At 31.2% G+C, this 11,366-nt stretch overlaps 1 pseudogene; it reads right to left on the minus strand.

Moving 5' to 3' along the window:
- Nucleotides 1–9,458: 9,458 nt before the first annotated feature.
- Nucleotides 9,459–9,950, minus strand: LOC140438310 (elongin-C pseudogene; annotated as a pseudogene).
- Nucleotides 9,951–11,366: the final 1,416 nt, after the last annotated feature.

Here is an 11,366-nt window from a genome sequence, read left to right on the forward strand (position 1 = left end):
TTTGACAAATTTGATGTATTATATCCACTTCAACGTCATCTATGGCCCAAATCATTTCAATAGGTATGTTATCTGGACCGGCAGCTTTCTGACTTTTTTGCCTCATAATTGCTGCTTTAACTTCAATTTTGAGTACGTCAGGTTCCGTCGCCAAACTGGCATCTTCTTGTTGTGATGGGGCGTCTGTGCTTTCCTCCATCATCAGTCGTCCACAGTATTCTTTCCATCTGTGTAAAATATCTTTTTTAGAAGTGAGTAGAGTTCCGTTATCATCTTTGATAGCAAGGTAGTTTGGTGTAAAGGAACGTGTTATCTGCTTTATTTTTTTAAACATGTCTCTGGTCTTAGTTTTGGTTTTATGCCCTTCTATTTCCATGCAGATTTTGTTCAAGTGTGTGTTCTTGTCCTTTTTGCAGAGTCGTTTTATTTGACCGTTCAGCGCTTTATAGGCCTCTTTATCACTTTCACTGTTCAGTCCTGTGGCTTTTAAGCACTTCCTCTCCTGTATTTTAGTCCACGTGGAGTCTGTTATCCATTGTTTCCTTCTTTCTTGCCCTATATTTGTTGCCAAAACTCTAAATTTCATGATATAGGTTTTGGAGATTAAGCTCTAACAATGGAAATTCTATACCGAACGATCAATGGAAGTGATAAATTTTATTGATCTCATGGCAAATAATGGCAAAAATCGCGCAACGTTTATTTATTTAATAGGTTGGTTGACGCAAAGCTTGAAGTACTTAACAACTCTTGAGTTTCATCACTACTCTGGAGACCATCTGAAATCAGCACGGTATCGTCAGCAGCTATGCAAAATTTTTCTGTTATGATTTAAATCTGGTTTTTATCCTGCTGTTCCTGATATTCATTTAAGTGCCTTTAGTAGAGATCTTTCTTCTTGCAGCAAATGCAATCAGTGTTGGAATTGTTCCAACTACCAGATAGTGGTGAGAATGTATGTCACTTATGCGGTATATGGGTATAGATTATAGTTTATATATTTATTTTTAGATTTTATCTTCTCAAATAGTAACTAACACAAAAATCCTCTGTCTATAAGACACATTGAGGATGTTATCTTTATTAAGATAAATTCATTGAAGAGAGTTGGAGACATACAGCAGCACTCTCTCATTTATCATCATCATCATCATTACTGGCTCGACAACCCTTTTTGGGTCTTAACCTGCTTTATGATTCTTCTTTATTCTGATCTGTTTCGTGCTCTTTTCCTCTAATTTTTTATTTTTAGGGTTGTTATATCATTTTCTATTAGCTCTATGTATATCAGCTTTGGTCTTGCTCTAATTTTTTTCTCATTTGTTTATTTTGTTTGCTATTTCGACTTGTTCCATTATTTCTACATGTTCCATTCAACTAAGCCATCCTATTTTAATTAATGGTATTATATCCGGATCCTGGTATATTTTTTACATTTCAAAGTATATTCTTCGCCAAATTCCATTTTCTTTTGTGCTTTTGTATATGTGGTGCAATATTTGTCTTGAAAAGGTCTTCTTGAGAATAATCTTTCCGCACTGTTAGAGATTGTCCAGGTTTCTGAACCACATATAAATACTGGTCTTATTAAGGTTTTGTAGAATAAGTATTTTTTTTTTCTTGCGATATTATCTAATCTTAGTTACCTAATTAAGCCATGGTGACATTTATTGGCAACGAACATTCGCCTCTTCACTTCCTTTGCAACGATGTTATCAGATGTAACTAGAGATGCTAAGTATGTATTTAAATTTTTTTTACCTCCAATGTTATATTCTCCTATTGTTAGATTTTGTAGCTGCCTTATTTCTGCATTTTTACTTGAATGTAGTCTTGACGTACGGAGCAGAAACACTTACCTTAACAAAAGCAGCAGCTACCAAACTGAGAGTCACGCAGAGAAGAATGGAGCGGTCCATGTTAGGAATAACTCTGCGAGACAGAATAACCAACGAAGACATCAGGAGAAGAACCGGAGTGACTGACATCATCGAGAAGATAGCCAGACTAAAATGGAGATGGGCAGGACACATAGCCAGAATGACAGATGGGCGATGGACAAAGAGGTTATTGGAATGGATGCCAAGGGAAGACAAGAGAAGCGTCGGTCGACCACCTACAAGATGGACTGACGATTTAAGAAGACTCGATAAAAACTGGATGAGAGCGGCGCAAGATAGACGGGGTTGGAAACATGAGGAAGAGGCCTATGTTCAGCAGTGGACTCTTGAGGCTGGATGATGACTTGAATGTATGTATGAGTATTTTGTTTTAGTCTGATTAATCATAAGGACTATTTTTAACTGATAAAACGTCATAGCAATGCCACGTTTCCTCCTGACAAAACTCCTTCCTACCAGTGATTTTTCAGCGACAAAATTATGACAGATCCGTCACGAAGGTGTTTGATAATCTTATTGTTGTCAGCTTGACAAACGTCATTGAGGTGTAATCAATATTGGACACATAATGAATCCAGACGAAAAACCAAGATTCAACTTTAACATGAAAAAAGGCTATGGTGAAGACTATAAAGAGTACAGCAGTAAAGAATACTACAGCAAAAATGGTACAAGAAAAATATTTTACGGCATAGAAATCGACCCTTTCACGGATATATAATTCAAATGTGCAAGAATGGCCAGAGATACCAAGCGGAGGTAGCTTCAAAGTGTTTAAAAGAAAACTTAGTTCAAAAAGCATTATCTACCGAAGAACTATTAAAAATCATCCAAAGCTACGACGCGACGAGGAAACCCCCAATGGAGCACAAAAAAATTTTTTCACCTTTTCTCATTTGAACTTGCTTGGAGAGCCAATTAGGCCGTAAACTGAAAGATTCACTTTTTTCAGAAGGAATTTGATGTAATGGGAGAATTTACGAGCCGAATTGAATACAACAGTATTTTTTCGAAAACAAATCAGGCAATTCGAAAAGTTTGGCAAGCAGCAAATTAAATTAATGGAAAAAAGGGGACCAAAGATTTTATTAGACTCTTTCTTACCATTAACCCCGACTGGAAGGATGGATCTTGGTTCAAAAACTGTCCACTTGGAATCAACACCGTATCTAAGTAGATAAAAATGTCAGCTGAAAAAATTAGAATAGACACAAAAAACATAAAATAACAAACCATTATCATCGATCGTTAGCTGTGTCAGCCTTGTTCAAGCAAGGTGTTTCTGAACAGGAGTTCATTAAATTAACGGGTCACTCAAATGCAAGCTCTCTAAAACCATATCTGCAGCTAGATTCCAGTCACCACCAGTAGTTGATCAAAAATCTCAGAACAACAAATGAAGCTGGACCTTCGAGTTCCCAAATGCTATAGGTCAATAATACACAATGTCATACTTTGGTAGAAAAGAATGAACAAACTACTATAACGTATAATAATTGTGCATTTATTATTGTTAACAAACAAATAAAGATTATGTTTCGTTGATATGGTGCATTAATTGTCTTGTGAAATAGTCTTGTCAAATATCATTCGAGAGAAAATTATTTATTTACCGGCTGGACAGATCCGCATGTAGATAGGATCGAATCGTTTTATAATGCTTTTTTGTGCACTTCTTCTCGATCGACGATGATAAATACAATAAAACAATGAAGTTGTGAAGTAAAAATGTTGGTTTTATTGACAGGTACTGATAATTTCACTATAGATGTTAGTTAGGTAACTATCTACAACAGACTGTGCGCTCAAATGAACTCAAATCCCCAATTTATAATCTCACAAATAATGTATACCTCAGCACAGAGGTTATTATTTTTATCATACTAACAAACTTTGAACTATGAGCTTACAATACACTTTAATCTAGGCCGTAATTGCAACACTTAGGAAGTTCAATTGGAAAATATATTATTCGGCAATTTATTACGTTGTAGGTAAATGAATTAATTATTAAAATATTACACGATATGTTTTTGATTATGATATGGCACGATATGGCTTCTGCCTGCAGAAGCCACATTGGTATATACCAACAATTTTTTCAGATTATCGATGCTGGACATTATTTTGTATACTGCGCTCAACTCGTTTACTACTAGTTTTCACTCCTCCTTGGTCTCCTTTTTTATGTTATGGTACAATATTACCGCTATTCCACTCCGTATCCGAGGACTTTTAATCTATTTTCGGTGATTTATTGTTCTTTAGTAAATAAGAGTAAGATCGAAGCCTTCCAAAGGTGGGTTTATAGAATAATTCTACGCATGTCCTGGACAAAACATAGGACCAACCTGTCAATTCTGCAAGAGCTTGATATAAAAGACAGGCTATTCAAAAAAGTAAATCGAGCATACCTTGATTACTTCGGCCTATATTTTTGCATTTCTCATATAATTTACAATAAAATCTAATAATATTTTGGTTTTAACGTCTTTTTTCTCTCAAGTTCCACACACTTTCTTTATTTTTTACTACCAAATGCCTTTTCGAAGTTAACGAAGCAAATATTTGGTTCTCTACTTGGCCTTTTGCTACTCGGTAATTGGCCCCAAGAAAAAAATTGTTGTAACAAGTAGCAACTTACTTATACATTTACAAGAGATATTTTTATAAATTTTTATTGGAGTGCTATAAAAAAATAACAAAATGCGAAAGAAATTTTATCTGATACAAAATTCAAAATTAAAAGATAAAATCGTATCACCTAAAGATAGAAATAAATTTGCAAATGTTTTGTTATTTTATTTATATTTATTATAAGTGTATTCACCTGTTGACCATGGCTTCCATATCAACCATCAAATTTAGAAAATGTCAGACCCAAAATTATCAAGAAATGATCTTTTACTTTTATTCATTTTAATGAGGTGACACCTTTACTCTACACTAAAGAATTTCAAGGATACCAAACTTGTTTTTCTTGCCAAGAAATTTAAATATTATTATCCTTCTAAGAAATTTTTAAAGTAAAAAATACATCTTGATTTATATCAAGAAACGCTCATAATAACTGACATTAAAATAACACAAATACTAAGTAGTTTAAGAAACTTAAAAAGGTAATAAAGAGTAAAGAGTTATGTCAACAAAATGAACTTATAGTCTAAGTATAGTCTAAGATCTGGTATAAGAAAATCTTCACCATTCTGTTTGCATAAAAATTATTTGATAGGTAATTTAGTATGTTAAAAATTATAAAAAACAAGAGGTGCCCGATTAGCCCAGTCTGGTTAAAAAAAAGGTGGAAAAATGTTTCGCAGATATCTGAAGCTTTTAAGACATAGGTGGGGGATACTAGATGATGAATAGATGAAAAGATATTCCTAGTTTTTCCTTGCGTTTTTTTTAAGCAATAATTTATGGTTACAATTTGATTTTTTGTCTATAAATTTTTTCCCTTATATTTTAAATAAACAATATTTATATCATTTTTTTATGTCAAGAATATCTTTATTTTCCCGTTTTTTTAATTAAAATTAATAAATAATTTACAGAGATATTTGCAAAAAAGCAGTTTTTTTGCACTAATTTATAAATTTTATTAATTTTTTTATTAACAAAATAAAATGGTATTAATACATTTAAACATCAAGGAATGACCATCTTTTAGATTTGTGCGAAATTTCCCCCCGATCAGTCAAATATTTTATAAGTTATTTAATTTGTTTATCCCTGAGGCTAATTATTTAAACTATCGAGCTTGCCCTATGCATGATGCTAGACACATTTAACAAATTTTATAGGATTTTTTAAGACTTATACTATCTCAGAAGTTAAATGAATATTGAGTTTTCATCGAAATTATTTACAAATAAACGTTTGAAAAAGGGGTATGTTTTTTACTTATAAACAATTGTAATAACTTCTATATTTTTCAAGCTACAGACTGGACTGGACTACAGACCATTGGATAGCTGGTAAAAAAGCTCACATTAAAAAATAAAAAACCTTCTATGACCAATAGGAACGAAGTTAGTGACTATTTTTAAAAAAATCATATCTCCATTGTTTATAAACATTAAGAAGTAAAATTTGCACAAATTTTGAATGAAAATCTAAACTTAATATTGATACTTATAGCTATAAAATTTATCTAATTTTTCGAAACGACGGTACTTTCGAAAGATCGACATAGGAAAGTGGAGAGGATATCTGTTTCAGTTCCGTTTTTTTTTTCGGCATCGGAACTTCAAATTGCAACACGTAGGAAAAATTTACATTATCTCGGTTTCCTTTGCAGCTGCAAGCCTCTTTTTTTATTCTGGGGTAGCTTGTCGAAATATGAATAACTACATAGTTTTCGCTAGCTGGAAAATATGGGAAAACTCGGAAAAATTGAGTCCTTTTGAAATTCGCCCTAAATACTTACTTTTTTTTTTAATTTGCTCGAATAGTCTGCCGCAGTATTAATAATGATGACATAATTTTCACCCCCCATAAATCTCGGAAAATCCCGGAAAATCGACATATGTTTTTTCATTTTATATCAATGATGTAATAATACTTATATATTTTATAAATTAAATTTCAGGTAATTTTTTACACATAATATTATTATATTTCTTATATTAATTATAATTGTTTGTATTTTTATAATTAACAATATTGATTTTTATTCTATTTTTCTTACAAATATGATATACAATATTAATCTAATCTGCCTTACTGCTTTGATAAAATAAGTCGATTTTTTCATCACTTGCCTTATTAAATTTTGCAATATTTATTGATCTTTACTTTTTTTATTTTATTTACATACATTGGTTTAAAAGTTAAAATTTGGTTCATTTATTCGACTTTACTTTCAGGTCTGAACCTTTTTGTTGCAGGTTGTTTGTCTTCACTTATTAAGTCAGTCTTTCCATACATTAACATAAATGGGCGATCTTAATACCAAGGTGGGTCAAGGTAAGGTAAGAGAACAAGTAGGAAAATATGGGCTTGGAAACAGAAATGACAGAGGAGATCGATTGATTCAATTTTGCCAAAGTGAAGACTTCGTAATAACAAATACCTTTTTCAAATTACCTCCTCGACGGTTATATACATGGACATCTCCACAACATACCAAAGAAAAAATAGTGAGAAATCAAATGGACTACATTATGATAGCAAGGAGGTATCATAATGCTGTTAAATGTACTAAGCCGTACCCAGGAGCTGATATAGGCTCAGATCATAACCCGGTAGTTACTGTGATAGAGGCGAGACCAAAAAAGATTAGAAGACCACACAGAAAGGCACTAGATTTAAATAAACTTAAAAACAAAAATATACGAGAAGAAATAAAGGTAAGAAATAAATGAAAACCTCCGTTCAGTGCAGCAACAAATTAACGATACAAACAACGTTAACCAAAAATTAAAGTACATAAATACAGCTATACAAACAGCAGGAAAGAAACATCTTACAAAAACAACATCAAAGAATAAGGGGTGGATGACACAAGATATACTAGACTTGATGGAACAAAGAAGAAAGATGAAGAATTACCCAGACAAATACAAAGAAATAAATAAACACATAAAAAAGAGAATAAAAGAAGCCAAAGAGGAGTGGATTAAAGAACAATGTGAAGAAATGAAAACCTATGAGAAAAAGTACGATGCGTTCAATATGCACAAAAAAGTAAAATAGATAACAGGAAGCATAAAGAAATGCCAAATAGGTAAACTTAAAGACAAAGATGGAAATCTTATTGTAGATCTAAAAAATAAAATAAAAAGCTGGACAGAATACCTGAATGAATTATTTGAAGACGATAGAAACAACTTAACTCAGATAATCAATGCAACTGGGCCTGACATATTGAAAGAAGAAGTAGAATACGCAATAAGAAACGCTAAAAATGGAAAAGCAAATGGACCTGATGAAATTCCTACAGAGCTGTGGAAGCTTTTAAATGATAAATCCGTAACCATAATATTAAATTTTGCAGCGAGGAGCTAAAACAGTTTCCCCTCCACTTTCCTATGTCGATCTTTCGAAAGTAACTTCGTTTCGAAAGGTTTTAAGTTTCGAAAAATTGGATGAATTTTATAGCTATAAAATTCAATATAAAGTTTAGATTTTCATTCAAAATTTGTACAAATTTTACTTCTTAATGTTTATAAACAATGGAGATATAATTAAAAAAAAAATTGTCGCTAACTTTGTTCCTATTATTCATAGAAGGTTTATTTTTTTTGTTTAATGTGAGTTTTTTTACCAGCTATCTAATAGTTGTACGTACAAGTCTATAGCTTAAAAAATGTAGAACTTATTACAATTGTTTATAAGTAAAAAACATACCCCTTTTTCAAACGTTTATTTTGTAAATAATTTCGATAAAAACTCAATATTCATTTAACTTCTGAGATAGTATACGTCTTAAAAAATCCTATGAAATTTGTTAAATGTGTCTAGCTTCATTCATAGGGCAAGTTCAATGGTTTAAATAATTAGTTCCAGGGATAAACAAATTGAATAACTTTTAAACTATTTGACCGATCGGGGGAAAATTTCGCACAAATTTAAAGGACGGTAATTCCTCAATGTTAAAATGTATTAATAACATTTTATTTTGTTAATAAAAAAATTAATTAAATATATAAATTTGTGCAAAAAAACTGCTTTTTGCAAATATCTCCGTAAATGATTTATCAATTTTAATTAAAAAAAACGGGAAAATAAAGATATTCTTGATATAAAAAAATGGTATAAATATTGTTTATTTAAATTATAAGGGAAAAAACTTATAAATACTTATAAAATTTATAAAAATATATTATATTTATACTTTATAAAAACTTATAAAAATTATAAGGGAAAAAAATCAAATTCTGACCATAAATTATTGTTTAAAAAAAACGCAAGGTAAAAATAAAAGTATATTTTTATCTATTCGTCATCTAGTAACCCCCACCTATGTCTTAAAAGCTTCAGATATCTGCGAAACATTTTGCCGTGAAATCGATGATTTTTGTATAACCAGACTGGGCTAGATATAATTTTGTCTAGATCATAATTAATTAATAATTAAAAAATGACTTTAAAGATATTTTATTCAGTACAAATATTTTATTATTCTACACCATAAATATAAATATTACATTTGTAAAACATTAATTCTATGTTAAATAGCCTGCTATGCAATAAGATCTGCTTTGAAGGAAATCAATTTTGTATCTTCCAAAATAACATATTTTTTTTTGTTCGAGTCTCATCTTCGATACGACCTTTTTTTTGGGATTCTAGTACAGCTAAAAAGAGCAATACGGTATCTTTTTGGCCTCAGTAGAATAACACATTGCAAAAGCTACTTCAAAAATCACGGGATTTTAACTCTTCCCTCTTTATATATTCTAGAACTGTTTGCTTAATTCGTAAACACCTACATGTTTTTCCAGCAAGACCTAATCATGACTACTCAACTAGAAATTGAAGCTTTGATGTGTATTTACCGATCTTGTCCACTGAGTAAATCTACAACTTCTTTCCGTAAGTTCCGTATTTTTTCTTCTGGTATCCTTGCAGGATTTCAATTGTCATTTAGTTATTATTACTAATGAAGTAAAAATAAATAAATTAAAAAACTAGCAACTGCATTTTACAGCTAAGTAATTAACAACCCCCATTTTTTAGAATAAATAATTTAACAGTCCAAGAAATTAGCAGTCATCAATAATTCTAGTGCAATTTCTTGAGCAATAGGAAATTCAGGTATCTCTGTGGAGCTGTTTGTGTAACGAATTTTGTAGGTAAAGTACATGCAGAACTTTTGTGGTACGTGGGATGGGATTTCTCTAAAGTTAACTTCATTTGCTTCATTTTCGGCAAACTGCAAGGGCCACTTAGCATGGCTTTGATAGTGCTAGATGTAAGAGCGTGTTCCCTTTTAACTATAAATTCATGACCATCTGATGAAATTAATTTTACATACATAGCATCAGGTCCTTCGCATCCTCCATAAACTCTTTCTTGATTTATTTCTGTGGTACTGTCTGCCATCATAGGACCTGATGTTAAAAGAGAACACGCTCTTACATCTGGCACTATCAAAGCCATGTTAAGTGGCCCTGGGCAGTTTGCCGAAAATAAAGCAAATGAAGTTAACTTTAGAGAAATCCCATCCCATGTACTACAAAAGGTCTGCATGTACTTTACCTACAAAGTTCGTTACACAGCTCCACAGAAATACCTGAGTTTTCTATTGCTCCAGAAATTGCACTAGAATTATTGATGACTGCTAATTTCTTAGACTGTTAAATTATTTATTCTAAAAAATGGGGGTTGTTAATTACTTAGCTGTAAAATGCAGTTGCTAGTTTTTTAATTTATTTGGTGATATCATCAAAATATATTTACGTTGGTTACATTCGTCAAGACCGTTGAAGTTGAAATCATCAAAAAATTTTTTAGTGGTTTGTTAGTTTGTGTTAAGGAAGTACAATTTTGTCTGTATAGATTATAGTTTATTAAATTAGTTATTTAAAGTAGAATTTTAAATTTCTGCTGTTACTAATTAGCTTTGAAATATGAATAAAAATACAAGAATTCAGTTAATACTGGACATGTGTCGAAATCAGAATAATAACGACTGGGAGAGAATCATGATGAAAGCAACTCTGTTCAGTTGCTTTTATCAATTCCTCGTAGATACATCGTCTCAGGACCAGCAACTTCACGTGGAGTCATACGTCGCAATGTTACCAAATCCACTGGTAACTTTAACATCTTAGAATTTATCACAACATAATGTAATCTAAATTTAAACAACAAATTTTAACGGGTTTTTACCCACATATTTAGTGGCTCAATACATGTATACCCACCTAGTGCACTGATGATGGAACATGGATTCCGAAAACGTTTTGTGATATAGTCCGATTGGGTTTTAAATTATATACCTTTTATAAAGGATTTTTAATAAAAATTTTTGTTATACAGGGTGGTCCTTAAGTAATTGTACAAAAAGAAACAGTAGATTCTACACTTTAAAATATTACGATTTAAGCCAAATTGCTTCAATAAAATGTTGATATTAAGAAAGATACAGGGTGTTAAAGTGCAAAATTAAAATTTTATTTTTCGCTTTAACTTTTATGTTTGTAAACATTTATGCATAAAAATTTACAACTGGATACTTTTAAATATAAGAAATTATAACTTGATGCACACTTTAATGTAACTGATAGAGGGCGCCACTTATACCACATATGTGGTATAAATTTGCACTTAACTTTTTTGATTTTTAAGTTACCTGTATTTGGGATAAAAAATATTAAAGACACATTATTTTAACAAAAGAAAGGTATACTTGTTAATAACTTCAAAACTCAATAGTTTTCGAGATAATCTCATTTTAAAAATCAGCTGCATAATTCTGATCTAAGGCAATTACTCCAGGCAACGAAGCAAAAATAG

The sequence above is a fragment of the Diabrotica undecimpunctata genome, chromosome 1 (genome assembly GCF_040954645.1).
Source record: "Diabrotica undecimpunctata isolate CICGRU chromosome 1, icDiaUnde3, whole genome shotgun sequence".
Classification (NCBI taxonomy): Eukaryota; Metazoa; Arthropoda; class Insecta; order Coleoptera; family Chrysomelidae; genus Diabrotica; species Diabrotica undecimpunctata.